A 25,370-nucleotide genomic window follows, 5' to 3' on the forward strand; every position below is an offset into this window, starting at 1 on the left:
ACCACAATGAAGACACCTCTTGGATTGGTCTGCATGTGTACTCTACCACAAGGTGCAACAAACTCCGTAGCCCATATGATGAATGCCATGCACAAAGTCTTAAGGGACTTTATTCCACAACTTACTCTTCCATTTCTTGATGATGTACCTATCAAGGGATGTGAAGTCAATGAAAAGAATGAGGAGCTTGACGAAGATGGCTGTATGACATTTGTAGTTAACCATATTCATGACAAGGTTAGAAGAGGTACATCTTACCCTTTTTGGAGCTAAGTCGATTTTTGGAGTAGAAGAAGTCCTAGTGGTCGGTCATCTATGTGGCCCCTACGGACGCAAACCTTCTCCAATCAAGATAGATACCATTAGCATAATGCAAGAAAAATGCACAAATGTTTTAGAGGTGAGAAGATTTCTTGGTGCATGTGTATTCTATCTCATATGGATACCACATTTTGTTCATGTAGCCGAAAACCTTTATCAATTATTAATAAAAAACCAAAGATTCTCTTGGGATAATGAGCATACTCTCACTATGTGTAAATTAAAGAAGCTGTTAATTTCAGCCCCTACTCTCAAAAGGGCTGATTATTCCAATGGTCAACCCATCATCCTTACTGTGGATACAAGTCCCATTGGGATAGGATGGGCTGTTGGCCAAGAGGATCTTGAAGGTAACATGTATGCAATTCATTTTGGAGCAAAAGTTCTCAATGAACGTCAAAGAAGGTATGCACAAGTAAAAAGGGAATTGTGGGGAGTTGTAACACCATTAAAGTGTGATCGTGAATACTTTATAGGTGCTTCCATAGTAGTAGAAACTGATTGTCTTCCACTCTTGGGCATGATTGCCAACTGCTCTACACCCGACATTGCTATGCTAAGATGGATTGAATATATTAAATCTCTCAACCCCGAATTAAAGCATATTGTAGGAAAGGAAAATCCAATTGCTAACATGCTATCACGTACGAGATATGACAATGAAGAAGAGCTAATGGAAGAAGATGAAGCTGAAGAATCTATATTTGCTAAATTTCATTCCATGGATGCTGAAAATATCTTTTTAGTTACTGCATATACTGGTCCAAAGCTAAAAACAACAGGATGGTCAACTAGAAGCCAGCATGCTCATTGCATTGCTCAGGTTCTAGTTCATTTCCTTGAAGAAGATTGGTTGAAGATCGGCCAATATTTGAGCACAATGAAGAAGAAGGAGATTTGGACTGATGAGGAGTTCAAGCATATCAAGAGGAAAGCTTTGCAACAATAGGTAATGAAGGAATTTCATGAAAGCCTATGGGCTGGCCATAGAGGCATATGGGGAACCTTTAGTAAAGTCAAAGAAAAATATTTGTGGCAAAACATGTATCGGGACATAGTACATTTTGTTGAAACATGTTATGTGTGTCAAATGTATTATATAGTTAAGCATCGAGATGGGTTACAACCGACTTATTCCTTGTATATACATTATAGGTGGGTTATTGACCTTGTAACCATGCCTACAGGAATATGGAATATGCGGTATTTAGTGCTTGCAAGAGAGGATCTAACCAATCAAGTTGAAGGCAAAGCCTTAACAGCCAAATCCACTCAAGCTGCTTGTCGTTTTTTGCTTGAAGAAGTGTTTTGTAGATATGGTTGTGTGGGTAAAGTAACTTCAGATAGAGGAGAGTTGGATGTTGATGAGGCACGCAACTTCTTTGCTCAATTGGGTATTAAGTTGGTTTTAACATCAACCTACAACCTTGAAGGCAATGGAAAGAGTGAGAGAGGTCATCAACCTATTATCAAAGATATAGCAAAGTCTTGTAGAGGAAAGATAAAAGAATGGCCTAAAATGCTATGTGGACAGCAACCAATTATGCTAATTGAAAAATCTATTATCACATGGAGTCTTCTACCTTGGAAGGAAGACATTAGTAGAGAAGAGTTGCTAACTTTGTGCATATGGCAGCTAGAAAGAAGGCTTGAAGATGTTCAAGCAGCTATTGAAAAGCTAAAGATAGCAAGACTAAATAACAAAAGAAGATTTGATAAGCGACATCGACTTCGGCCAAGAGCAATTCAAGAAAATGACTAGGTGCTTGTTTATGACAGCAGCTTAGACAATCAATACAGTGCTTTTAGGAAGATGGTGAAGTGTTGGTTTGGCCCATATGTGGTAAAGGTCGTTCATGACAATGCCACATATTCATTGGCTGAATTGGATGGAACAAGCATGAATATACCCATAGTTGAAAAAAGAATCAAGCTCTTCAAACAAAGAGAAAGTTCAACATATGAGCTAGAAGACTTGAATATAATTCAAGAGCATGAAGACATAGAGGAAGAAGAAGAGGTAGAAAATGAAGACATTGACATGGTAGAAGATACTTCTTCTGACACTGCAAATCCGTAAGACTTTGGCATATGCCAAAGGATGTGCAGGTTAGGAGGGGGTAGATGTCGTGCCACTACATGCACACTGTGTTAAAAAAATCTAGAGTGTGGCTTCCTTTTAGATTTAGAGAGCCAATGCTATTTTAGACATTAGTGTTAGTGTCCATGGTTTAAAAATATTAGATTTTAGTCAAATTTTAATATTCTAGATATTATCTCTTGTAAAAAAAAACTACAAAACTATAGACAACTTCTAGATTAGGATGAGATGTAAAAAAAAACATGTAGCTTTTAGCTATTTTGAGAGGATTTTATGTAAAAAGAGAGATTAGAAAAATCGTGCAACACGCGATCGCTGTTTTTAGGTAGTGAACATCACTCCGAAAGTAGGAGATGAAGAAGGAGCGATCTGGCAGGATTCTGGCCAGGTGTCCTGGTATTTAACCCCCCTTTCGAAGCCATTGGAAGGATCAGATTAGTGATCTGAGCAGCATAGAGAAAGGTATTATTTTGTATATGTTTTTGTCTATTAGAGTTATATTTTCTCATAATGCTGAAAGAAACTGACATGCTTCATCTCTTTTAGTATTCATCTATATTTTCTAATTCTTTTTGGAAGTATTCTTCTACAACTTCAAACCCCTTCTCTTCCGTCTACTCCTCTCCTTGAATTTACCTTTACCCTGTTGTCACTTACTTCAAGAACTTGGCTTGAAACCTTCAATCCTTCTCTTATCTCTACCATCTTTGGAGTCTAAGCTCTTGAACCCCCATACATTCTTCTCTTGCCAAACCCCTGTGGTGACCTTCAACCCTACGTGTTGCGACAACGGACAGCTTGAGTGACTAATAGAAAAGGCCCGACTTAGATGAATTATCCTCAAAATCCAACCCTATCAATTGATAGTAGGCCAACTATATAGGTTAGGGCAAGACGAGTTATTGTGTAGATGCATATGCCAGCATGAGATGCACGATAGGCGCATAGTGGGATTGCTGGAGGACACTTTAGCGGAGACACGACAGTCCACAAAGGTGCTGTAGTCTCAAGTGTGATGGCCCACTCTTTTTCGCGACGCATCATGATTCATCCAAGCAATGTGATGAGTGTCAGTGGGACAAAGGTCCCAATTCACAAGGATCAAATGGAGTTAACCCCAATCATTGCATGACAACCCTTCGAAAAGTGGGAAAATCGACTTTGTAGGACCCATTAGTCTTGCAGCACAGTACTCACATGCCAAATATATCATTATGGTCACGAACTACCTAATGAAATGGGCGGAAGCGAGAGCGACATGAAAAAACGACGCTAGAATGACTACCAAGTTCTTATGGGAACAGGTGATCTCATGATTCGGTCGCCCTATCGAACTAGTCAGTGACCAGGGCACACACTTCATCAATGAAGTGATAGCACATCTTCTATCTACCTTTCTGATCATCCATCGAAAATCCTCTCCATACTATCCTCAGGCAAACGGACATGCAAAATCTAGAAATAAGATCCTTGTAAATGTTCTGACCAAAGAGAGGTAGAGAAATTGGCAAGACACTAGGGACTGGAAGATGGGCCAGCCCCCCCTTGTGGAGTTATACTATTGACAAGGAGCAAATCCCTCTGTTATACATAAGCCAATTCTTACTTATAGATCTTGGAAACAAGATCACGGTATACAATTGGCTAACACTTGCACAACTTGGAAGTTGGCACCTTTTGATCCTTCTTGAGTCTCCTTCTCTCCTACACAATATGTGTAGGGCTCTCCTCTTGGTGCTTGATTTCAGCAAAGCTTCCGCAACACTTGCACCTTCTCTTCTCCTCTTGAAACTTGATTTCAGTAGAGCTTCCGCAGCACTTGCACCTTCTCTTCTCTTCTTGGATACATGCAAAGTGATGCTTCCTTCACCTCTCCCCTACACCCAAGGAGAGCCTCCTCTTTTATAGGCTTTCAAGTGCTTCTCTTCTTGGAGAGAGAGTTGAGTTGATCTTCATGCAAGATGTGGTTGTTCCACTGTGTAGCATTAATTTTGAGATATCTCTTTGTGTGTTGTTTGGATGAAAAAACGTCCAGCACAAAAGTTATAGATCTTGCTATTTCTGATAACCCTTGCGGCTCATTTTTAGAGATCGTTTTTCTATTGCGAGATATCTTAAAAATAGATTTTTCAAAAAAACATCTTTTTAAACTGTACTCTTAACTTGTGGTTCATGCAACCACCTTGAGTTATAGATAAGGAGAGTTCATTAGATTGCCTTAGGCCTCAACCTTCAAATTGAATTCCACACAAAAGCTTGTGTTATTTTAGACCTTAGAAAGAGAAAATCACTTCTCTCCTCACTTCCAGAGGATCACATCTCTCGTCTTTCTTAGTGAGAGAATTCCCTCTCTTGTCTTTCTTAATGAAAGAAAAGACTCGACTAGACTCCCTTTAGGTTAAGCTATGGGACTAAGGCAATTCTACCAATAGAGTTCTTCATTCCTAGCCTGAGAATAGCACTTCAAGAACGGTGGGAAGGGAAGGAGGCATGGACACACCACTTGGTTGAACTTGAATGCCTCTCAGAAACACGCCTTCTAGCCACTTGTGTGCTCATATGTGAGAAGGCACGACGCAAGAGCTGGTTTGACAAGAATGTCAAACAACACGACTTTGAATAAGGCGACTTAGTGCTCCTATACTCAGTTAAAGGACACAAGCAGAAAATGAAGTTTAGAGGTATTGGGCCTTTCAAAGTTCGTGCAATCAGCCGAACCAGAAGATTGAGCTCGAGACTCTAGACAGAGAGGCCATAGGCTTCTTTAATGGCAGTCGCATTAAGAAGTACTACCCTCCCATGCATTCGTTGCATGAGCCACCAATGTTGGAAACCCCTGTCACGGTACGAGTCGCCACAATCACGGAATTTGGTAATGAGGACGAGGAAGCCATAGAACCCACATACCTCCACATCACAGTCATTGCCAAGCAAACATGTGCTTTCAATGCATTGATCAACGAGCGAGTAGCGTCTTAATTCACGATCATTGGACACAACTTGGTAAACTACCACTACAGCCCACTAATGCCCAATTAAACCCATATGGAGGCTGCTCATACACACTTCCCGGTAAGTGCAGGACCACTGTTGCTATTGAGTTTGAGACTGTACCAATGATCTTTTACGTATTTCCAAACACCAAGGGCGTGAGTATAGAGTCGCTGCTAGGCCGAACCTTCAAGAAGCAAACTCACTGCAATGTTGATTATGAGTCATAGCGTATCCACCTCGCCATAGGCAACGTCCATATTGATGCGACCCCGTTGAAGTCCACAAGGCCACCGGTAGAAATACTCGCAGCCAAGTCTACGGAGGGGGGTAGGGCTCAACTGCCATCCACCAAGTCTCACGGGCCGCCGCTCACAGCAGCAAAAGCTAAGGCCTAATAACCCGAGTTTCAATAGAGGCCTAAACAACAGCAACCGTCGCCTAGGAGTAGACGCTCATGTCTTCGTAACACAAGAAACTCTAAACCCAGGAGGCCAAGACGCAATTACAGAAATCAAAGCATGATCAAGCCAAGATGGGTCCTAAAGCCCTCTTGCACGTGCAAGGCTACTATGAGGGAAATGCTTGGCTATGGATTCCTAAGGCTAGAACGGCCCACGACATCACTCAAACGCCACCCTTATGCTTAATTACCCTGAGCCCTGTGGAACCTCGGAACCAGAAGCCGTAGTGTTTCTCGAATCTACCTCCTACCAGCTCACCCACGCATGAGCTTCGAAGAGTTGAGCAAGACTATCGGCCCATGTTACCGTGTTTCCCGTAGCACAGAGGAGCGGAAAATGGAAAAAAAAGAAATAGCAAAAAAGATGCAGGATGAAAGCAGAAAAAGGCGAAAGAGTAAAAGGCGCACCATTAAAATGTGGAAGCGCCCCTGAATGCTTGTAAAAGAGCTCCAGGCTCGCTCCTGTGCAAAGTGTACGCATTAGTTGGGAATAGGATAAATTAGAATGGTGGGAAATGGGAAAAAGGGCCTAGGCTACGGTCGACCATGTAAAAAAAGGAAAAGGGGATGACCGTCCAAAAAGGATTTAGGGCTTTGTATATAAAGTTGAAAAGTGAATGAGAAGCTCATTCTTTGGTGTGTGGCAAAAAGAGTCTTCTTCTTCCTCTCTTCTTCTCTCCTTCTTGCTTGTGTGTGCTCTTGAGAGAGGGAGTGTGAGTGTGAGGGAGTCAGTGTGTGTGGGAGTGAGGAATCAAGAGGGTGAAGCTCTTCACCATCTCCTCTTCTCTTCTCTTCTCTTCTCTTGCACGCACGGCTATGGAGGATGGAGCTTGGAGATGGAGGAGGCTTGAGGATGCTTGAGTTAGCATCACGAATCATGGAGCTACCGGAGTGCAAGAGAGAGGAGGGTGCTCGATCAAGCATCAAGGTAAGCTCACTGCACTTGTAGGATCGACGGCGCGTGACGGCGCGTCGGGTAGGTGAGAGATAGCCATTAGAGCTCGCTTGGAACACTTGAAACAATAAGCGGTCCGTGGGTCTTGGCAGTTGAGCGAAAGCTCCCACATTTTGGTTCCGTTGCCGGGACAACGGATTCAAGCTTGAGCACTTGTGTGCCTCATGTCGAGTATCGAAGTAGGGTATTCATCCCCGAAACAGAGCTTGAGATAGGTAGGAAGTTTGGGTGTTTTTGATCTTCAAAATAGGTAAGTAATTTGGGATATTTCTGTTGTTTGATGATTGGAAAATATGGAGAAATTAGTTCAGTGCTTTGCTTTTGATTTTTGTTGCATTTAGAGTAGGTTAATAATAGGAAATCGCACCCGAGAGGCATAGGGTTTGCTACTGTAAAACAGGGAGAAAATCGAGAAAAACAGGTGGAAAATGGAGGAAATGCTTAGTTGAATGTGTAGGAATCGCAAGGAGAGTGATCGGTAACATCCAGGTAATGCCCAGTAGGGTTATAAGTTCTTGAAGGGCAAGGGAATCCTCATTTGCAACCAGCACAAAGCGAGAGAGAGAGAGAGAGAGAGAGAGAGAGAGAGAGAGAGAGAGAGAGAGAGAGAGAGAGAGAGAGAGAGAGAGAGAGAGAGAGAGAGAGAGAGAGAGAGAGAGAGAGAGAGAGAGAGAGAGAGAGAGAGAGAGAGAGAGAGCTTGGGCGACCTGTTCAATCGATCAGTGCAAGGAGTGACGTTTCTATCGGCAACCCCCAGGTATATAGATCTCTTTCCCATCACTCCAGCATCATTCCTGTTGAATCTTGTAGCCTATAATAATAGATATCTTAAGATTTTGGACGAATTTATGCTCGAAAGTGTGTTCGGGTCGGCGGAATCAGACACTCGATTCAGTGTTCGATTCTCAGAATCGGATGTTCGGATAACTGTCTGATTGGACCAACCCGTCCGATTTTGGAACTCGGACCACTCGGATTCGGACACTCGGACCAACCCCATCCGATCGGACGCTTAGCTCAACCATCCGATCGAGGAAATCGAACTCATGAATTAGGACACGTCAGCAATCGGACCACACGTTTGGTCCGATCGGACCACTTGTCCGATTTTCAAAAATTGGACACTTAACCCCCATCCGATTCTAAGACGTGGACGGCTCAAACTCGGACCCACCTGGTCCGATTCCTAGAATCGAACCATTGGTAAATCAGGCCACTGGTAAATCGGGCCACTGGTAAATCGGACCACTGGTAAATCGGACGTTTGATTCTCAGAATCGGACACACCCTTAGACAGAAAAGAGAGAAAAAAAAGAAGGGAAAACCCCAAAATTGACCCCCACAACCAACTGGAAGCACAACCCGCTCCAGGACAACGTAGCAAGCGCCTCATAGGCAGTTCCAGACGTAGGAGTCACCACCAAGGGACAAGGGGATGGTGTTGGAGCGCTCCCTAGTGACCAGACGCATTGACAACGGAAATCCAATCGTAGGACCTGGGATCGACTCCCTAGTGAACAGCAAGAAGCAGCGCAGACCCCAGAATCCACTAAAACGGCCGAGACCTGAGCAACGAAGCTTATTAGGCCCGAGACAAGACAAGAGGACATAAGCATATAGAGATCGATTGCCACACTCACATTGAATTCCGCACTTGAAGTACACATAAGAAAGTTGAAAGCCTGATTGGACACAAGTGCACGAGAAGCGACACACGCATCGAGTGACCGTAAATTGAGGGTTGTATTCAATAACCAAAGGAACTGACTCAGATAAACCACTCAAGGAACCCACCAATAGGAGAGGACCCAAGACATAGACAAACCATCAAAGTGCAGAATAGGACCAAGCAGGGAGCGCCAACGACGAGGATCTGTCAAATCCATTCAACCTCATCGACAGCGTAGTGGAGCGCGAGAACTCGACCATGACGGAAGAGAGCTCAGACCATCGAACTAATGAGGAGCTCGATTTGAACGTATTCCTAGATACTATTCAACAGGCTGGTGAGCAGTTACAACGTGCACGCCCGGTACGAGCACCGCGGCAGGATGACAAATGCAATCATTGTAGATCTAGAAGAGGAGAGAAGGCTAGCCCGCAAAGCGTTGTAAGGCATAGCCGAGTATAATAGGGATCAGCAAGGCTAGGAGCCAGAGACAAAGCATGGAGCTGCACGAGGTGCAGTGAGTGATGAACTTAGCTGGCCGAAACTGAACAGATCATGAGAGAGCACTAGAGGGAGACTTGACATTGAGCGAGCTTCTCATGAAACGGTTGCTCGACAATACAGCAGTAGAGCAGAGTGCCACCGCACTAGCGACGTCACTGCTCGCAGGATTAGGGGCAAATCAAGGCTCGAAAGGCCAAGCCAAAATACTGATTGTTGCCAAGCAACTCGATAAGTACCAACCTCATGACGACCCATACAACTTTGTTGAGCAGTTTGAGTAGGTCTGCGAAGCCAATGGCCTCAACGACTAAACTCAATGCTTGCAAGCATTCGGGCTTTGCCTAGGCGACAAGGGTAGGATGTGGTATACGAGCCTAGATGCTACAGAGTGAGCCAACTTCAATGACCTCAAGGATCTCTTCGTCAAGAGATTCGCCGAGCCTGGATACTCCGATAACCTGCTAGTACGCTTGATGAACGTCAAGCAGAAAGAGAAGGAGGACATCCGCCGACTACATGACCCATGTGAGAAGTCTTTTTAAGAGAATCCCTCTAGGCAAGCGACCGACTGAGAGAGCAGTTTCGACTGTGTTCATCAGCAGAATTTGAGACGAGGAGTTGTATAAGGCTCTGGCAGGCAATTCAAGCTTGTAGAGCAGGATGCGGTGGCTAGAGTGTTTGAGGAAGCCATCAGAGTCGATGATCAGCTGAAGGAGCGGAGCTCCAGGAGCTCAAATCTAGAGGAGATCGATTGGTGGAGCTCAAAGAGAATGTCAGCCTCTAGTGAGCGGTCAATCCTATCATCCCAAGATAAGGGGAAGGCCACTGACGCGCCCGCACGTCCAATGGGTGTACTGCGGCGAAAAACACTTGCTGGCCGAGTGTCAAGACCCTAGGTCACGACCTTGTGCTAACTGCGGTAGGTTCGGCCATGATGTTGCACATTGTAGATTACCAAGAAGACTTCCACACTCGCAACCCTACGGCCAGCCTTACCTAGCGAACATGCCATAGCCATTCTTCGGAAGGGGAGCCCCATTGGCTCTTCTCGTGCCTAATGATATGAAACCAACCATCCCTAGAATGGACATAAATCCTACAGGCATTCCTAGGCCACCTGGTCCTTACGTGACCCACCCACCGAGAGTGATGCTCCAATACACTACGTCGAGGAGCCGAATGATGAAGAGACCTACATATACCCTTACGTCTCGCATGACGATGAGGGCAACGCGGTCCTCATGGACTATTGACCCGTGTCGATGATGGCATTAGGACGAGGACGAGGTAGAGGCCTAGGAGGGAAGCCGCAAGATCCAGTCACTTGTTGGACTTGTGGTCACCCCGGTCATGTTTCGTCACGCTGCCCTGAAAGAGAGCAGCAAAACAGAGATAAGGCTGACCAAAGGTGCACAGAGTGCGGAATCACCCATCTTTTTGTAGATTGCCCAAGGCAAAAGCCATCCTCTAGCTCAGCCAACGTGCCATCTGTCCCATTGGGGCTGTTCGGTGTCGAAAACCTCAATGGGGAGGCCATGCCTATCCCATTGCGGGTCATGATCCGAGCCCAAACGAAGTAGGCCGGCATCTCTCTGCCAAGACCTAGCAATCTTGACGCAACCTCCATAGGGAAGAAAAGCCACAGGCGGAAAAAGAAGAGATCGGAAGCTAAAGTTGCACTAAAAACTGAGAGCGCTATGACTCTACATGCGAGAAAGAAGGTTTCAGATGCAAAGGCAGAAACGTCAACCCTAAGACGGCCGAAAAGGGAAGTGCTAAGGTAGGGGAATACTCGCATCCGAAGCGACAGTTAGAGGCCATAGAAAAGGTGAAGGAATGGGTGAAGGAGGCTCAAGAGCATTTCAAAGATGCTGAGCCCATCATAGAGGACAAGATCAATGATCTCTCTAGCGTAAGCACACCAATATTACCACCCCAACCTAAGTTGGCAGAAGCAACTACGCCACAAGCAATGCCGCTAAGACCAAGCCTTGACACGATAGAGCCGCATATCAGCCGCAGCCATTGGCCCGTATGATCTAGGTTAGGGGAGGGATGAGTATCCAACGATCTCCTGACCACACTAGTGGCTACCCCTGTAACACTTAGCCTGGGAGATCTGCTTAAGCATCATCCTACCCTATGGCAAGATCTTAAGCAGTGGGTCGAAGGGTCACAAGAGTAGGTCACGGCAGACCCTCAAGACCATGATGCAGAAACGCAATTACCAAGTTTGACGCTACACTCCATGCCTAAATCCTTGCACATCAATGCCTTTTGGGAAGGCTCTGAGATGCACACGGTCTTACCGGTCCTATTAGGCCGACCCTGGATGCGCAATGCTAGAGTCATCGAAGATTGGGGTAACGGCTTGATCTTCCTTGGTAATAGAACGAACGCAGTAAGAATAGAGATGGACACTTGGAAGACCTCACCAGTTGACCTAGACGCCATCTCTGCTGTGCTCAAGGGGAACACTCAGGTCAAGAAGTCCTATGGGCCCTTGACCAAGTATATCCCATGCCCAAAGGATGAGCGGGATTGGATGCACGTTCTTGCTACAATTGACTTGCCATTCTCAGATCAGGAGACATATGAGTAGGCCATCAAAATGATCGGCAAGTCTAATGAAGCACTCTCTACACCAGTTTGCATGATGGCAGGAAGCTGCTGGGGGAAGCTTGAGCCTGTCTCCTTCCAAGTACCATCCAACAAAAGGGAACTCCAGGGGATACTGGAATACCTAACGAACCAACAAGCTGGAAATACAACTACAAATTTCAAACCACTCTAGGATCTCTTAGAGGAATCCAATTGGCAATGGACTAGAGTGCACGATTTAAACCTCATGTATAACTGGGCCCTAGTCCCCGACCAACGGCACGAGGCATACCAAACCCTAGGAGACGACGAGTAGTCGGATGACAAAGATTCCAACGACGAATACGAAGACTACCAATCCTTCAGTGATGAGAGCAAGGGTGAAATAGATACCATAGAATATGACACTGAAGGACGAGATATTGAGCAGATACGAGCAGACGCCAAGCCGCAGAAAAGGAAAGCCCTTAGAGTAGAGCGAGGAGTCATACGCATGGAATGTGATCGCACTTGGTTGGAATGCATAGGAGCCATAGACCTTGAGTAAGCAGGCCTAGCCCAGCTAGGAATGACATCAATACTTAGGACTGAATCACCATCTGAATTGCGGCCACTTGGGGAGACCACCTCTTCTAGCGAACATGGAGGGTTTGACTCGGAATCAGAAGTTAGTTCGGATTGTGATCTAGAGATCCCTAGGCTGCCCATGACCAGACGTACCAAGGGGGACCTACCCGTCCACCTTAGGCGCAGACGGGTGAGGCAGGAAAAGGCAAAGCAACCCATGGATACACGATCAGAAGAACAACGAAAGCCGCAGGATCTCCCTAAACACTTCACGAAATTCAAAAAAGGGGATAGGGTAGTAGTTCTGTTAGGTGCCAAACGTCAAGGGCAGACGAGTGAACCAATCGGACTAGCCAAGGTCAAGGAGATAGACCTAGCCCAGGAAGGGGAAACACCCCGACCAGTGTTCATTGCCAACGACTTGACTGGTGAAGAAGAAATGGGTCTTGTCACTCTCTTGTGAGAGTATGTAGAAGTGTTTGCTTGGTCCTTAGAGGAGCTACATGGGGTAGATCCGAGTGTTGTGACTCACAACATACCAATGATGTTGGACGCGACGCAAAGCAGCGACTGTACCCTATGAATCCAAAACACGCTCATGCTATCAAAGAGGAAATTGACAAGTTGATGAGAGCTGGATTCATATACGAAATTTAACACATAAACTGGGCATCACCCATAGTCATTGTGATGAAGAAGAACGAAAAAATCCGAGTGTGCGTTAATTACAAGAAGGTGAACACTACTACAAAAAGAGACAACTATCCATTACTATACATTGAGCACATGCTTGAGAGGGTGGTAGACAAGGAAGCCTATAGTTTTCTGGACGACTTCTCAGGGTACAACCACGAGCAAGTGCATCTTGCAGCGGACAGGCACAAGACTGCAAGACTGCCTTTGCCACTGAGTGGGGTGTCTTTGCATATAGAGTCATGCCCTTCGGGTTGACCAATGCCCCTGCCACTTTTCAACATCTCATGTGCACTATCTTTAAGGACATGCTTAGCAAGGAGTTAGAGGTCTTTGTTGATGACCTGTATGTCCATTCGACCTGGATCGAACACTTAGACAAACTTCACGCAATCTTTGAACGGTGTCGCTTATATCATCTCTCCTTGAACCCCTTGAAGTGTCAGTTGTGGGTAAAGCACGGATGCATCTTAGGACACGTGGTGTCGAAGAACGGCATTGTCACTGACTTCTCGAAGGTCAGGGTTATTGTTGACCTTCCACCCCCAATTAATTACAAGGGAGTTCAATGCTTCTTAGGCCATACAGGATACTATCGGTGGTTTGTATTGAACTATGCGCACTGATCGCCAGACCATTGTACAAGCTGATGATTGTCTTCGAGTGGACCGAGGCATGCCAACGAGCGTATGAAGAATTGAAAAATGCTCTAACAACAGCACCAATTCTACAAGCCCCAGATTGGACCATTACCTTCCATGTGCACATCGATGCTTCTAAGTTGGCCGTGGGGGTAGTGTTGTGCCAACTTGGTGAGCACAATTTAGATTATCCAGTGAGCTTTGCTAGCAGACAACTCACTGAGACGGAGATAAACTATTCGACACAACAGAAAGGGAGGGATTAGCCATGGTGTTCGCTATGAAGAAATTCTTGCATTATCTATTGGCCACTCCCTTCATATTTTTTGTGGACCATCAAGCCCTACTCTATTTAGTAAACAAACCTTGTGCTACAGGGCGCATAGCTCGATGGCTCCTACTACTTCTAGAGTTTGAATTCTCCATGGTAGTACGAAAGGGAAAACAGCATTACATGGCTGATCACATGTCACGCATCTCCACAGGAGAAGTCGCTAGACAAGGCATTGTTGACGAGTTACCCGACGCCTACCTATTCCACCTGTCCAGCGACGAGAGAGAATTATTTAAGGCTAATTTAATAGCATATTGGGCAGACGACATAGTCCAAGTGCTCGAGCACGGACTACCCGAGCGACCAATAGAAAAAGCCCGACTTAGGCGCTTGATCCTGAAGATTCAGCCCTACCAGCTGATTGCAAGCCAACTCTATAGGCTGGGGCAAGATGGATTGCTATGTAGATACGTGTGTGAGATGAGATGCACGATGTGCTCTCAGAGGCGCACAATGGCATCGCGAGAGGACACTTTAGTGGAGACACAACGGCATGGAAGGTGCTGGAGTCTCAACTATGGTGGCCCACACAATGGCATGGAAGGTGCTGCAGTCTCAACTATGGTGGCCCACACTTTTCCGTGACGCCAAGCGATTCGTCAAGCATTGTGATGAGTGCCAACGGACAAAAGTCCCGATTCGTAAGGATCAAATGGAGCTGACCCCAATTATTGCTCGCCAACCCTTCGAAAAATGGGGAATCGACTTCATAGGGCCCATCAGTCCTGCGGCGCAATACTCACAAGCCAAGAACATCGTTGTGGTCACGGATTACCTCACAAAATGGGCAGAGGCAAGAGCCACACGAAAAAATGACACTAGGACAGCTGCCAAGTTCTTATGGGAACAAGTGATCTCACGCTTCGGCTGCCCCATCGAACTAGTTAGCGACCAAGGCACACACTTCATCAATGAAGTGATAGCACATCTCCTATCCACCTTTCTCATTATCCATCGCAAATCATCACCATACTACCCTTAGGCAAATGACCAGTCAGAATCAACTAACAAGATTCTCATCAATGTTTTGACTAAAGTAGTCTCAGCCTCACGCAGCGACTGGGACAACAAGCTGATGGCAACCTTGTGGGCCTACCGTACAGCATATAAAACGACTGTTGACTAAACCCCCTTTAGGCTGACTTATGGAACTGAGGCAATTTTGCTATTAGAATTCTTCGTTCCTAGCCTGAGAATAGCACTTCAAGAACGATGGGAAGGGAAGGAGGCACGGATGCAACACCTGGTCGAGCTTGAACGCCTATCAGAGACTCGTCTTCTCGCCACCCACACGCTTATCTGTGAGAAAGCTCGACGTAAGAACTGGTTTGACAAGCATGTCAAGTAGCGCGAGTTTGAACAGGGTGTCTTAGTGCTCCTTTACTTAGTTAAAGGGCATAAGCAAAAAATGAAATTCAAAGGTCTTGGACCTTTCAAGGTCCGTGCAATCAGCCGAACCGGCAATGTCAAGCTTGAGATACTAGACGGTGAGGGAATAGGCTTCTTCAATGGCAATCGTGTCAAGAAGTACTTCCCTCCCATGCATCCTTTGCATGAGCCACCATTGTTAGAACTGTCGGGTCAAAGTATGAGTAGCTACAATCACTGAAATTAATGAAGATGATGAGGAAGCCGTAGAACCCGCTTACCTCCATGTCACAGTCACTGCCAAGCAAACATGCACTTTCAAAGCCTTGATCGATGAGGGAGCAGACTTCAATGTCTTAACCCACAATCATTGGATCCAACTTGGCAAATCACTACTTCAACCCACAACTGCCAAGTTAAAAACATATGGGGCTCAATTGTACGCACTTCTCGGCAAGTGCAAAGTCGCCGTTTCTATCGAGTTTGAGACTGTTCCAATGCTTTTTTACGTGTTGCCAAGTGCTACAGACGTAGGCACGGAGTCACTGCTGGGGCGAACCTTCAAAAAGCAGACTCACTACAATGTTGATTATGAATCGTAGTGCATCCACCTAGCAATCGGCAACGTGCGCATTGTCACAGCTTTTAGCAAGGGTTGCGCGACACCATCACCGTTTGCAAAGCCACCAGTAGAAATATCCGTAGGCAAGACTAAGGAGGGGGGTAGTGCGTGGTTGCCACTCCTCGACTTCCATAAACCGCAGCTCGCAACGACCAAAGCAAAGGCCCAACAGCCTCGCTTCCAATGGGTGCCTAAACAGCGGCAACAACCGCCTAGGAGTCGACGCGCCTATCCTCATAAGACCCAGAAATCTAAACCTAGGAGGCCAAGACGCAATCACAGGAAGCACCGCGTGATCAAGCAAAGATGGGTCCCTAAAGCCCTCTTGCATGTGCAAGGCTACTATGAGGAAAATACCTGGCTGTGGATCCCAAAGGTCCCCACGGCCAAAGACACTATTCATATGCCACCCTCAAGCTTGATCAGCCCACGTCCCCCAACACCTCAAAACCATAGGCCACAGTGCTCTTTAGAGCCCCAGACATTCGGCTTCGGCCCAAGCAACGGCCACTGTCACAGGCGGCATTACCTGACCAAGTCAAGCCGACTCCCCACAGCAAAGCTGATTGTAGCAGCCCATCCATTGTGGCTGACCCTAATCCACCCATATTCCAAACAGCCAACTACAGGCTCAAGGAAACTCCCAACCACAACTATGTATTGTCAAGGCCTCTAGTTCTAGCAAACCCCGACCGCCCGTCAGCCTTATGCCCTCCTATGAATGAAAATCCTTTCTAGCGCTAGCCGCTGACCTTGCTGAGGACATCGGGGATGACGTGGTGGAGTGCATTAAACGACTCGATGCCACCTTCGTGTCGCTAGCCCTCAGCTATGACCGCTTGGACTTGGGTCTATTAGAAGAACCCTTTGCAACGGAAGTGCGCAATATGCCTAGCTCTTAGGAGACTTTTGAATTCGCATTTGCAAAAGCTTCTCGCTCTGCTTTGCTAAGTTGCTCAGCAGCAAGATCTCCAAAGAGCAAGCCATTAAACAACGTCTCATCACATCCTACGATCAGCGAACCACTTCTGCTATCATTGATCAGAAAATCACCGAGTTATCCAAGCTCGCTGATACAAACTCCACATTTTTGAAGCGTTGGTACACTCTTAGGCTACAATGGGAAGTTGAGGGGTGCCGCATAATGACCAATGCTGAGCAGCGCCATGCAATCAAAACAACAGAGTATGACCCCACCTATGTCACGCCAACCTCGTATCGAGTGTTAACCACTCTTCATGGCCAACCCATGGAAGAGCACATCAAGGGGCATCCCTACCTTGACCGCCTCTTAATAGAGGAAGAGCTCCACATTGCAAGTTGGGTTGATTCTGGCGATCTCCTAACCGATGTTTTGACATACATCACGCACGTCGGTATCTGCCCATTCAAATTAGACAGGGAAGCTCAGCTAGAGTATAACCCCAACTTCTATGCTTGGCTTCTGCACAAATAGACCGATGCCCTTTATGCTGAACGCCCTTGTTCTCTCAACCTCCAATCCTGGGACGGATTCTTCTCATTCCAAAGGGAGAAGGGGTAAGGTGGAATTTAAAAAGTAAACCAAGTATGAAATGTCAATAAAATTCGAAATGCAATGGTAAGATGTAATGGTAAAAGTCTGAAAAGAAAAGTTAAGGCTACACTCAATAAAATCTGCTACACTTTTGTTCTTTCAGCAAGTTATTTGTCAAAAAGCACTAATAGTGAAAACGGCTGAACTTGCAGGTAGCGATCATGGCAAGCCAGGACAAAGTGGGCAAGCTCCCCTTCTCGGAGGAGGAGCAAGCATGGTGGAGACGAGAGCCTTCAACCAGTTGAAGTTCCCGTCACATCTTCAACCTTGAAGACGTGGCTATCGAAGAGCCGGCAGTGCGTAGACGCAGTGGGCCAAAGGGTGGACTACACCTAGTGCGCCGATTTCTTGTGCACCTTTAACAGAAACAGAGGCACCATCACGGTGTGCGAGAATGAAGCCACCAGGCAAGTACAAATCGAGCTGACCCCGGAGTTGGTGGAAAGGGCACTAGGGCTGCCGAATAAGGTGGAAAGAAAGCCGAAGAGGGACGTCTACACCATGTTGGGAATGGACAAGGTGAAGGTCCATACCAATGATGGGATTAGCTTGGTGGACATCCCAAACCCAGAAATCCAGCTGCAAGCAAAAATGGTGCATGCTTTGTTCTTAAGCCAAAGGTACAACAGCATAATGAGCCGGATCAACGTACCTCTGCTCGACAGCATTGCGGCACAATCACTGGACGAGGTGAACCTTAATGGGTTTGTGAGGAGAACCATAGAGGCTTTGGCTAAGGCCCTAGCAACAGGAGGAAGAGCCGCTGGAGGAGAATCCCCATTGTCCCGATCAACCCGCAAGGCATCATCCTCCAAAGCCGCAACCATAGGGTTTGGAGGCATCCTTACGGCCATAATCCAAGAAGCACTAGGGCGAGGATGAGAAGAAGAAGACAAGAAGGGAGGTGACGAAGGAAGTGATGAGTCATCGTCACAATCCCCACCTCACATAGAAGAGCAGCGTAGGTCTTCAGATGAAACGGAGATTGACGAAGACGAAAAGGGAGAGTCCCAGGGCAGCCCACAGAGGCACGCAGAACAACGAACAAAAGCCTTGCATGGAAAGAGAGAAGAGGAGTGTAAGAAAAAAGAAAAGGAAGATCTGGAGAGGGCTCGAAGGGAGTCGGTCAAGGATGAGGAGGAGAGAAAAAAGAAGACTGAAGAGGAGCTGAGAAGGAAGGAAGAGGAAGAAATAGTGCTGGCCACCTGTCACTCCATTGAGGAGCATCACAAAAGAGACGAGGAAGGCGCAGAGAGCCCACACCAAACAGAGGGACCTGGTTCCAATACCAGTGTGCCGAAAATCACACCCCCGCCCTCGGCAGGGGAAAAGGCAAAGAACCGATGATGCCAACTTCCCCCCTCTTCATACCTTCCACACCAGCCACTCTTATCATGACAACACCCACTGCCACTGCCACCGCCACCCAAGGCTCCACCCCAAAAGTCGATGAGAGCAACGTGGTCACTTGGCTGCAATTCCTGGTGGAAGAGGAGTTGGCAAGAGAAGCGGGCGTGGCCATCCCAGCGGCAGGAGTCAAAAGGGCAGCCACGACTGATATAGAGCCAAGATCGGAGCTAAAGAGGCAGAAAACAGAAGCCGTTGTCACCACCGCTACCATGTCCCATCCCCCACCTCTAGCAGGCCAATACGATGAATATGTTAAGGAGCTACTCTCGCAGCTAGAAAGGGCCAAGGAAGAAAGGAGAACAGCCGTGGAGGAGCTGGCAACAGAACGAGAGTCATGATCCGCTCTCTAGCTGGAGAAAACAAGGCAGACAACAGAATACCAAAGGGAGATCGCTGCGCTCAGGGAGGAAGCCAGCAATAAGGATGTAGAGGAATCAAAAGCCCTAAAGGAACATGACGCTACTTAGGAAGGAAGGAGAAAAATCTTGATGGAGCGTCTCAATAGAGAAAGGGAGACCAATGCTCACCTGCGGCGCAAGAACGATCAGCTCTCAACAGTCAACCTGGAAGCACAAAACTAGCTTGACAAGATCAGACAGGAGGCTGCAGAGCTGGACTAGTTAAGAGGAGAGCAAGTGCAAAGGATGCAGGTGAAGGTAGACCAGCTCAATGCACTGATCGTCGCCGATGAACGCCAGGAGTAGTCCTGCCTGCACCGCGAGCTCGAGGACTAGCAGCAACAATTCATGGCTATGACCCTCCATTAGGAGGAGAGCTTGGAAGACATGGAAAAAAGAGCAAAAGAATAGGTTGATCACAATGAGGGGAGAATACGAGACTTGGCACGCCGGCTGGCCAAAGCCGAAGGAGATAGGGTGCTGGCTGAGAATCAGGTAGAGGCGGCACAGCTCTCCATGATAGCCCAACAGCACACCTTCCTCAATACACTGCTCCACTCCACCAAACCGGAAGGAAACGAAGCCAATGATCAGCTGCTGCAGAAGAAGCTAGCCATTGCATGCAGAGCCCTAACAGCAGGCCTACATGTGCCACTGCAGCTAGGAGGCCTGCCCGCAGAGCCTGGAGGAGCAAAGAAGATATCTTGCACAGGTAGGCTTGACGGCGGAGGAAATAGACGAACTCGGCTTCACAGAGGCGAAGGCGCAAGAAGACGTGTAAGCAGAAGGGGGTGAACCAAAGTTTGATCTGGGACCTCAGGAGGAGGACTACGTCCCACCACCCCCTCCTCCACAACAAGAGGAAGTGCAGCCCCCTGACACATCTGCTGAGAGGAAAGCAGCCCAGACTAACCGCAGGAGGGAAATGGTAGAGAAGGCAAGGACAAAGTTGAACGTTAGACCTGTTCCAAGACAATCTGCCCCTCTCCTACCGCACCCTGAGAATTACCCTGCTGAATTCCATGCAGAGTTGATTATCTGGGAACATCAGGAATATACCCGCGATCCATTCGACTTGAGCTTTGAGTTTCCCACTACATTAAATAGAGTAATGCCCATTCAATTGGTAAACAACGTAATCGCCATGGGTGCAAGGCTCAAGGCCAAGTGGATAGCGGAGCGAAAGGCCAACTCAATTGCTTGGGGAGCCGAGGACCGTGAAATTTGGCAGGATAAAGTCCTCTAGGTGCCTAGATCGGTGGAAGGCTATAGTTGCCAACCCACCTGGAGACGACACATTTTTTATGTCAACCTTGACGCGTGGATGGCATTTTGTAACACCCTCCCTTTTGAGAGAAACAACCCCACTTTCATGCCGTATCCTCAAAGGGTAGGGGTCGACTTTAATCCGTCCATCCACGGCAGGTTCGACTTTCCCATTATCTATAACGCCAATAGCACCTCCCATAAGGATGCCCTTCTCTTTACCCTCCCTGATTTGTATAGCTCTATAGATAGATTTCTTAGTGAGTTCACCTCCTGTCCTAACCCCGCCTTCATAACCACTTGTAATTATCTTAGACTAATTAGGGTCCTAGTCCACCAAGAGCCCGCACCTCAAGAACGTCACCTCCCACCCCTCTACTTCGATCCCAACGCCATAGATAGCAGCACCATGACTCGCCTCATGATGCGTGCTACTCTTTTGCCATCCTTCTATGTTGCATTGCTTGAAGATATGAGCGATAGCAAATTCACCCAATGCAACCACCCCTTCCTTTCCACCACCACTCTCAAAACCCGCCTCAACCTCAAGGGCTACTTGTTGAGTTGTAGATTCCTTAACAAGGCCCCACGCCCTCCACCATTCCCTACCCGCTATTCGGATGACGAGGAGTAAACTCCCATCATGCCCTTGTATCACATGTATCCATGTATAAGCCTCTTTATTTATTTAAAAAAAGAAGAAGCAAGCCACAACGCAACAAAAAAAGGGTGAACTAGAAAGAAGAGATGACAACAAAGCATAGCAAAGCCACGGGATGCATCTACCATTAAGCACAGATAAGCGGCGAGACCTTCGCAAGATCCGCTTGCAACTCCCCTTCGCCTCGTCGTGCACCCCCGTGATTGCACCTAGGGTTCTCCTTAGCCCCTTCCCCACTTCACGCTTAGGGCACATCAAGGGTAGGACTTTCAGACTTATCACCCTAAGACTTACACCGCACCTCCAATGACACACGAATTGGGTCCTCAAGTGTGGGACATTACTAAGGGCTTGCCCAAGGCTAGACCCATCTCCTAGTTCCACTGCCATGGGCACCATGCACTACATGGAGAGGCAGACACACCCCTTAGGGAGTGCACAACTTTTCTTGCGGGTTATGTTCAAGTTTCAAGAAATGGCTACTCCGCTGAAGAGGATCACCCATGGCATCCTTTAATAACCAAAACTTTTTCCATGTGCCAGTGTCCAGCCATCTGCCTGCTGATGGTGGCTACCATGATTAAACCAAGCCAAGATAGATCTGCCATTGGCATAGATCTTGGAACCTCATCTTTCGAAGATGCATGTCCAATGCCTCAAGATCTATGGATCGCTTATTGATTCCACAATACTGAAGAATTTCAACGGAGTACTGAAGATCTTCAACTCAAAGACGAAGACCTTCAACTCAAAGATGAAGACCTTCAACTCAAAGACAAAGATCTTCAAATCAAAGACTCAGATTTTCAAGGCGAAGACAAACCATATCTTTGTCAAGACAAAGTTCGAGGGGGGGGGGGGGGGGGTTTCTCTAGAATAAATCCCTCCAATACCATCCTCCTAAGGGATTGCTTATTGCTTCAAGCATTTCTGATGCTCGAGGGATAACCGGCTACATAACGGACGCCACAATTGTGTGAAAGATGCCGAGCATCTTTATGGAGCCTAAACCACGCCGAAATCTCTCCTGGTCATTGTCACTAGACTCCATCACCTGTCATTCACACAACCATCTTGGAAGCAGTGTCATCCACCTACCTGTTCCGCCTAGCAACCGACCTAACTAGCCACTATGTCCCACCGCAGTGCCATGGGACTAGCACTTGGATAGGAGGCGGGTAATGTTACCGTGTTTCCTGCAGCACAGAGGAGCGGAAAATGGAAAAAAAGGAAATAGCATAAAAGGCGCAGGATGAAAGCAGAAAAAGGTGAAAGAGTAAAAGTTGCACCATTAAAATGTGGAAGCACCCCTGAATCCTTGTAAAAGAGTGCTAGGCTCGCTCCTATGCAAAGTGTACGCATTAGTTGGGAATAGGATAAATTAGAATGGTGGGAAATGGGAAAAAGGGCCCAGGCCATGTAAAAAAGGGAAAAGGGGAAGACCGCCCAAAAAGGATTTAGGGCTTTGTATATAAAGTTGAAAAGTGAATGAGAAGCTCATTCTTTGGTGCGTGGCAAAAAGAGTCTTCTTCTTCCTCTCTTCTTCTCTCCTTCTTGCTTGTGTATGCTCTTGAGAGAGGGAGTGTGAGAGTGTGAGGGAGTGAGTGTGTGTGGGAGTGAGGGATCAAGAGGGTGAAGCTCTTCACCATCTCCTCTTCTCTTCTTCTCTTCTCTTCTCTTCTCTTGCGCGCATGGCTATGGAGGATGGAGCTTGGAGATGGAGGAGGCTTGAGGATGCTTGAGCTAGCATCAAGAATCATGGAGCTACCGGAGTGCAAGAGAGAGGAGGGTGCTCAATCAAGCATCAAGGTAAGCTCACTGCACTCGTAGGATCGACGGCGCATCGACTAGGTGAGAGATAGCCATTAGAGCTTGCTTGGAACGCTTGAAACAATAAGCGGTCCGTGGGTCTTGGCGGTTGAGCGAAAGCTCCCACAGTCCAAATCCCAAACAAAGTTACCCCCTTCAACCCCTGCTAATGTCGATAAGACTTGCCAAACCCAATCCAAGTGTAGCAGCCCATCTGTAGTAGCCACTACTCCGACGCTTATCCACAGGTTTCAACCATTGCTTCATGGGCAACTACCACTATCTGCCCCACCGCACTTACTAGCCCCATCAAACCCCAGCTACCTACGGGCCTTAAACCAACTTACGAGTAGAAATAATTATTAACTCTAGCTGCAGACCTAGTCGAAGACACAGGGGATGATGTTATTGCTTGTCTTAGATGCTTAGATGCCATGTTCATGTCACTGGCTCTAAGTTATGATAGCTTGGACTTAGGCCTACTACAAGAGCCTTTAGCGACGAAAGATTGCACAATGCCTTGTTCCTAGGAAACATTTGAATTCGCATTTATTAAAGCACCCCACTCAGATGCCGAGTTGCTACATGCTGAGATATCAAGAGAACAAGCCATCAAACAACGCCTCATTATATCTTACGATAAGCATGTGACTTCTTCCATCACTGATAAAGAAGTCAAGGAGTTAAAAGCGTTAGCTGATACAGACTCCCATTTTTACAAAACTGGTACACTCTGCGATTGTAGTGGGAACTCAAAGGATGCCAAATCATGACCAACGCTGAGTAGTGCTGTGCAATCAAGACATCAAAGTATGACCCAACCTATGTCACATCCACCTCATATAGAGTGTTAGCCACTCTTTGTGGGCTGACCCATGGAAGAGCATGTCAAGGGACACCCATATCTTGATCGTCTCTTGATTGAGGAAGAGCTCCACATCGCTAGCCGCATCGATTCCGACGATTTCCTAACAAATGTTCTCACTTACATCACACACGTAAGTACCCGACCCTTAGCTCTAGACCCCAAAGGCTCAGTTGGAATATAACCCAGAATTCTATACTTGGCTCGTGTGCAAGTAACCCTTATACCCGAATGCTGAATGCCCTGGATCTCCTAACCTTCTATCCTAGGAAGGATTCTTATCAATTTGGAAGGGGAGAGGATACGAGGATAGCATGAAGGTGAATCAAGGGTACGAGGGTAGTGTGAAGGTGAATAGGGTGAAGGTGAATCAAATTAAAACCAATCAAGATTAAGTAAATGCAAGGTGAATCAAATTAAAACCAATCAAGATCAAGTAAATGCAATAAACACATAAGAAACAGGTGATGTAGGAGGAATGTCACAAAAACTTTGAAAAAAAAAGTCTAAAAGGAAGAATCTGTATTGGATTTTAATGCGTTCATTCAACAAATATAAAATCTTTCTTTTCAGTAAATTCTTGTATGTATATTAATTATAACACTAATGGGAAGTATAGTTCATGACAAGAACGAGAGATGTTGCAACAAGACCATGCCCACTGACTCCCCTTCACGGAGGAAGAGAGAGCACAATACGGCATCAACCTGGAAAATCGAGCTTATAGTCATCTAACATTCCGCATCATTCACAATCTTGAGAAGATGGTGGCCAAGGATCAGGTCGCAAGGAGAATAGTGGAACAATGCCACCTCCACAAGTACCTAGAGAAGTTTGCATAGGAACCTAACCATGTGAAGTGTGTAGAGTACTTGAGAACGTACAACCCTGACCAAGAGTATGGAATGGTGATGGTGGGAAGGGGAGACAATGCACGACAAGTGCAGGTACCACTAACCCAGGCCTTAGTTGAGAAAGCATTGGGGCTGGACCCTAGGGTGGAGAAAAAACGTAAGAGGGATGTGTATGCCCTGCTGAAGATGAATAGGGAAGAAGTCTTGACAAACGACGGCATCAGCTTACAAGACATCCCCAATGCTGAGATTTGCATACATGCAATGTTGGTGCATGCCCTTTTCTCCAGCCAACGCTACAATTCCCTCTTGCACCGAATTAGTGTACTTGTGTTGGAGAATGTGGCAGCCCGCACCCTGGACGAGGTGGATTGGAATGGCTATGTGCGCAAAACAATAGACCAAGCGGCCAAACCACTAGCCCTGAGCAACAAACAGGCAGGTGGAGAATCCCCCATATCTAAGAATATGGAGAGAAAGAAACCTTCCTTGAAATCCTCCTTCATCAGGTATGGAAGCATACTGACGGCCATCATCCATGAGGCTGTGAAAGAGGCCCAACAGGGAAGAGCAAATGAGACCCTAGACAGGTCACTGACCCATCAAAAGGAGGAGCAATCGAATGATCGAACAAAAAATGAGACAGAGAAGGAGGAGTGGGAGGCTCAATCTGGACGAAGAAAAACATGGCCGAAGAAATT

Source organism: Lygodium microphyllum, chromosome 10, assembly GCF_053477565.2.
Source record: "Lygodium microphyllum isolate KBCC chromosome 10, Lygodium_microphyllum_v1.1.10, whole genome shotgun sequence".
NCBI classification, from domain to species: Eukaryota; Viridiplantae; Streptophyta; class Polypodiopsida; order Schizaeales; family Lygodiaceae; genus Lygodium; species Lygodium microphyllum.